The 6000-nt window shown below is 38.3% G+C and overlaps 1 protein-coding gene and 1 long non-coding RNA gene across 2 annotated transcripts in view; one reads left to right on the forward strand and one right to left on the reverse strand.

Moving 5' to 3' along the window:
- met (MET proto-oncogene, receptor tyrosine kinase) overlaps positions 1-1593 on the reverse strand; it is a gene marked incomplete at its 3' end in the record, with an annotated part of 75810 nt that extends 74217 nt beyond the window's left edge. Inside the window, exon 1 of the mRNA XM_007570328.2 lies at positions 1281-1593. The remainder of the gene's footprint in view (positions 1-1280) is intronic.
- A 3578-nt stretch (positions 1594-5171) lies between these two features.
- LOC107838453 (uncharacterized) overlaps positions 5172-6000 on the forward strand; it is a 5692-nt gene continuing 4863 nt past the window's right edge. The window contains exons 1-2 of the long non-coding RNA XR_001664517.1: positions 5172-5183; positions 5812-5817. This is a non-coding gene — a long non-coding RNA (uncharacterized LOC107838453). The remainder of the gene's footprint in view (positions 5184-5811; positions 5818-6000) is intronic.

The raw sequence follows: 6000 nt of genomic DNA on the forward strand, positions 1-6000 counted from the left end.
ACACTTCCTGTGCACAAAAAAATAATACTTGTTGGTTATTTATTCATTAACCCTGATCCTGGATTTATGCTGTTGGGACTGAGGCAGAGAAGCTTTGACCAAACACTGAATATGCTGATTAAATGATAATCTGTTAGTCTATTAATCTGTTGATTAAGACACAGACTGACTTTTGAGAGTTCACCGCAACCCTTCCACAGGATGAAGCAACAGCAATAAGATGGTCAACTTTCCTACATAATAACACAAAAATTTTAGTTTATATTAGAATAATAACTTTGTACACCAATACAAACTCTTTTTCTTTCATCTGCTTTATGTTCAACATTCACATTTTAACTGAAGAATTAATTCACAAGTCTAAATAGGTAGTCAGTAGCTGATGTACTTAACATTAACAATGACTTGTACTGTTTCAATTCAGTTGTTTATTCAAATGAGGTTGAATAAAACTAAAAATAATACACTTCATCATAGATACTACTTGTTAAGATGGAAATTATGGTTCATTCTATTCCACCGTTAACATCAGACATTAATCGTTTTAATTCATGTTTTATATTGAAAACCTGATTAGATATGCTGGGTCAGACCCATAACCCATCTCTGCTGTGCTAAACTAACCCAGGCACTGGATTGGTCCACATTTAACCTGACCTGAACTAGAAAAATAATTCAAATATGGTTGTTTTAACCCACCAGTTTTTAAAGTGTAGCTTAGAGTTGTCTTATAGTTTCATGGATCCTTTTATTTAGTGGATAAAACAAGAAGAAAAACTTGCCCAAACAGCAACAACATCATGGCAGAAAATAAAGATTAAAATATGCATGGTTTTAAGAACATGTTTAAGGTTTATAACTATACTATAGAGAGCATATTTTACATGAAGGGAAGGGTAAGGGGTCACTATTCGAGAATGATGAGTTTTGGGGTCACATTTATGAACACCTGCACAGAAAGAAAGAGAAAATAGCCTGAGCTTTTCCCCAAAGAACAGGAGAGGAAAACGGTAAAAATGTTTTGCAGAGTGAAAGGAAAATGACTCATACAGAAAAGGCTCAGAAAAAACACTTATGGGCAGTTATTGATAGAGGTGGTGCTGTGAGCCAGAGAAAACATTTCAAAACACGTTGTCATGTTTAAATGAAGAGGAGGAGGAGAACATCCGGAGGTAAATGGTCATGCCTTTGCCTTTTTACTCATGAAAACAAAACAAAACAAACAAACAAAAAATCCTGCTAAGTTTAAGAAAAGATCAACAATGAAAAGACGGACTCACCTGTTAGGAGACAACAATTCCGTCCGTCCCTTTGATTCAAATCATAGTCCCGCTGGTCCCTCTTGAAAAATGAAATTCCGCGACTTGTTTCTTCACTCCGCAGAGATCGCAAGATGTAATTCTACTTGGCTAAAGCGGAGTTTTATACATATGTTTATGTATAAAAATGAAAAGAAAAAAAAGGAAAAACTTCGGTCTCACTGATCTGCTCGTTTTCCAACAAGTGAAACACAGACAGGCGATCTGCTGTTGTAACGCGTGAGAGTCAGCTCTGACCGACTGCATCCAGCAGAGAGTCGCTGCTCCGCTCACATCTCTGCCCCGCCGCTGGCCCCGCCCACACCTCGCTCTGGCTCCGCGCGAGCTCCGTGACGCGTCCAGGTGCTTCGAGCAGTTCTGACTCGGAGTCGTTGGTGAAAACGATTCGAAGAGACACGGCACTGCTGCCTTTTTTTGAATTCTACTTTTTAACCTTTCCTCCTATCATCCTGAAAAAAAGAAAAAAGAAAAAAAGTTTTTCCATTTACTACATAAAAGTTGACGACACTAAGATATGTGATATTTTCTGATAGATTTGCACAAAGATGTAAATAAGAATTTAACCCGTTTTGGTGTCTACTGCTTAGTTTCTTATCACACTAAAATGTTTCAACTCAAACAAATTTTAGTGCCAGACAAGATAACCATAAGAGCTAAAAACAAAAACAAAATTCTCAAATGATGATTTCTTTTAAAAAGGGATAAAATAGTTCAAACTAAACTGGGTCATCTGGGATAAAGTAACCAACCTCTTATTAAATCATGAATGAAATGGGATTTGGTTTCAATTTCACTCATACATCGTGTGATTACCTGATCTAAAAACTGACATTCAAGAACAGAGGAGAAACAAATGTTCTTAAAATATGTCATTCTGATGGTTGATAAAGTCATTTTGAGGCTTTGGGACTCAGCGAGAGCCATTATCCACAAACAGAAAATTTGGAGCAGTCCTTGTGTGTGACCAACCTATAAAATTAACCCAACACTGCCAGTCTCACCTCCCTCTGAGAAAGTCAGTGTTCGACAGCCTCAAGGTCCCCACCGGCCATGAAGGGAACGCCATTTTGGCTGCATCAGCAGCCACCTCTCCTTTAAAGCAAAAATTTAAGTTTGCTATGAACCAATGTTGATTTGCAAAAAAAAAAAAAAAGCTCTACTACATCACATCTCCTGTTAGTTTCACTGGATTTAAATGAAAGGGAAGCAAAAGCTGAGAGCTAACAGGGTCTTTGTTCTTCCACCTGACTCTCCTCCTGCACCCCTCTGAGTCAGACCTCTGGTCCTCATGTCGAAACGTCTCACTCTGCCAGAAATAATGGGCTTAGTTCTGTAGGGTAAACCAACTATGTATGAGCATGTTTCAGCAGTGAATCACTGTGGGCAGTGAAGAAGAAAGAAAAATTCCTTTGTGCCACTTCCTGAACAAGAGAGGGCATTTGGTGAGAAGACTGGCAGGCCTGATAAGAGAGCCAGGATGCAGACTGAGTAAGACGACGCTGTTTGGGTTCACTCTTCAGAGTGATGACCAGCCACTGTGGGATCTCATCAGACAGATGATCAAGGAGTTCCACAGGATGGGTCACATGACACATGGCTCTCACTCATTTGAAGTGTCATCACAGAGTATACCTTCCTGAATTTTAAATCTCCAATTATGTCCATATATCAGCCTGAATAACACAGTTGTGTTAATTTAAACTCATTAAGCCCATGAATGTTCCAATATGCCACATTTCTGATTTGTAATGACTTCGCTGACCTGTTGTCTTTCTACACTGGACTCATAATACCATAGATGGTACAAATTGAAGAACGTTTGAAAATGGTAATTGAGTGTGCATGTCACCATCTTTTAACTGCACTTACCAAGTAGTTTTTTTTGTCTAGTTTCCAGAGAAAATATATTGTTTTAAGTCAATAATTTCTTGATATTTATAAAATGCAAGTTTCACTGGCAGATTTTTTCTTTCACTGGCAATGTGAAAAATGTCTACCAGTGGAAGTAATGTTTTTGTTATATCAATATTAAGGAATTATTGACCTTAAACAAGCTCCAATATTTTTCTTAAGCATTACTTGTAAGTTAGTTTTGTCTTATTTCAAGTGTATATTTGCACTAGAAACTAGAAAAACAAAACTTGGTAATATTTTGTGTTTTTGACATTTGTGTTCTGGTGTTTCTGTCTTGATTATTTTAGTATTACTAGCAGTAGTACAGAGTTTCCTGGTTTATTACAGAATTTGGATTCATTACTCTAGGGCCTGTGTCAGTTCATTTTAAGAATTATTTCTACTTTCTTTTGCATTAATTAGTTTCTCTGTATTCTCTTTTATTCAATATATTCCTCTGCATTCATTATTGTTACATTTGTTTGTCAGTTTCTCTATCTGTGTATTGGTTCAGATTTCTTCCATTTTTCCTCCGTTTCTCCCCTTCTAGTGTCTCTGCATTCGAATAATTGTACTCAACTGGTTTCCATTCCACAATCACATCTCCACAGTATTTATGCTGTTTGGTTTCTGCTACATTGTTCCATTATACAGCTCCTATTGCCTCGGTTCCTTTGTGTCTCCTACAGTTCTGTAAATTGATTGTTTTACTTTTAAAATCCACAATGTGTCTGCCATTGTTCTGCTGCAGTTTGGGTCCTCTTCAAAACTGCACAGTTCAGCTTTGAATAAACAGGGAAATTTATCTGTCTACAAAATAACACAGATAAGCTTAAATATACACATACAGCCCCATTGATATTTCCTTCAAATGCTTTCTGAAGCCACCAAGAGAGCTTGATGTTGGCACATTTTTAACAAAGTAGCAGTCAGGCCCTTTGGAAGTTAATTCCTGGAGATTAAAGGGAACTTATTACAGTCATTCTGTTTTCTGTTTAATTTAGGATGACTGACCCGTTGAAATACCAAGTTTTTAAAGTCTAAAGTGTGATTCGGGTGAACTTTGAGAGTTTGGAGATTGATATTCATCACTATTCCTTCCAAAAGTACTAGCATGATTTGGTATTTTCTCACCTGATAGTCTTGTAGACTCGGTTTGATTTGGGGACCAAAAACTGCTTTGTTACATTTTCAGTTGTGGTTCACTTTCACACTGCACTGTGTCACACAATCCAAACAAATTGAAAAACCCGTTCACCTCCTTGCCTGTGGTGGCGCTGCACCAAGAACTACTGAAGGAAACATTACAAAATCCTGACCGCAACTTCTTTCTTCACAAAATGTAAATGAAAGTAGAGTAGCGTCAGATTTAAGCAGTTGTATGATTTCTCTTTTGTCTTTGGTAAAAGACCACAAGCCATTTCTCCCTGCAGTGCTAGGCTTGTGCATTTATTTTGGCTTTGTTTACCCAGAATACCTTGCGCTGTAGTTAATTTCCTGCTTTTGGCGTGTCTCCGGTCCGCTTGGATCAACATATATACCAGAATTCACTTCAACCGAAGCAAGACCAAGGCTTTTAGGTGGACCAGATTTCACTTTTTAGTCCTCAAAAGTCCAAGAGTTCGGTTGCACATTCACACCCCCCAAAAAACAAACCAGAATTTGATTAAAGTGGACTAAACATTGCTGGTCTTAAAATCTGGATGGTCTTAAACATTCTGCTTCATGGCAGGCTTGAACCTTGCTGGTTCTTTCCTTGTTCCCCCCAATTTTTTTTTATTTGATGCAAACAGTATGGATTTCTTTTTTTCAATCTTTCAGCAACATACGTGCTGTAGAAGTACAGAGGAATTTGCTCCAAGTAAGTTCTGACACAACTTGTTTACTTAACTTGAGAATCTTATGAACCAAACTCCAAAGGCTACACTTCACCCTTCTTTGTCCCTGCAGATAACAGCAAAAACTAAATATGTGATGGTTCACAAGCAATAAGCATGTTTGGACTCAAATGAAATGAGGAATCAAGCTGATTTACTGAGAGATGTTACCGTCATACTGAGATTGTTCTTTTTTCTTCCTAATGATGTCGAAATTTCACAACCACACTCCCGTGCCCGCTGCAGTGTTGTTGCCTTTTTGGAGGAACTGTGTTTGCCATACCTCAGGGCATTTCCAGTGCATTTGCCAAAGGGGTGTGTTGAAGACAGGTTGTGTGCGTGTAGCATGTGTGTACACCCTATGGGTGTGTCTGTGTGGCTCCAGTGGTGGTGAACTGCACTTGGCTCAGGCTGCAGCAGCATGAGGAGGAGGAAGGAGGAAAACGTGGTAAACATACCATGAGGTTCAGTGGTGAACCTCGCACATGCTTGCTTTTGTTAAGTGCTTATCTGAAAGCGTGACATGTGCTCCAGGAATGATTTGCATCCGACAACCACAACACCTGCAGCAGAACAAGGAGGCAACAGTTTCTGGGTCTGTTTTCTTCCCATGCCTCAAACTTTACTCATCAGTCCTTAAATAACTGTTCAATTTAGCTTACACTGGTGATAAGCTACATGTAAAAGAACATCCTCATTATCATTTGCTCTAAAGAATAAAGGAAAATGTCCAAAATCTTAATAACAAATAAAAAACAGACTGAATGTTCAGTTGCAAAAATTCTCCTTAGTATATTAGGAGGAAAGTCCAAATATCAGCAAAGTATCTTTTCAAAATTTTGTCCTGGCAGTATTCTGGACACTAAATTGCGCCCCCTACTGGTATGCGAGGTAAAGACATTGGCAGGGTT

The sequence above is a fragment of the Poecilia formosa genome, unplaced genomic scaffold (genome assembly GCF_000485575.1).
Source record: "Poecilia formosa unplaced genomic scaffold, Poecilia_formosa-5.1.2 Scaffold258, whole genome shotgun sequence".
Classification (NCBI taxonomy): Eukaryota; Metazoa; Chordata; class Actinopteri; order Cyprinodontiformes; family Poeciliidae; genus Poecilia; species Poecilia formosa.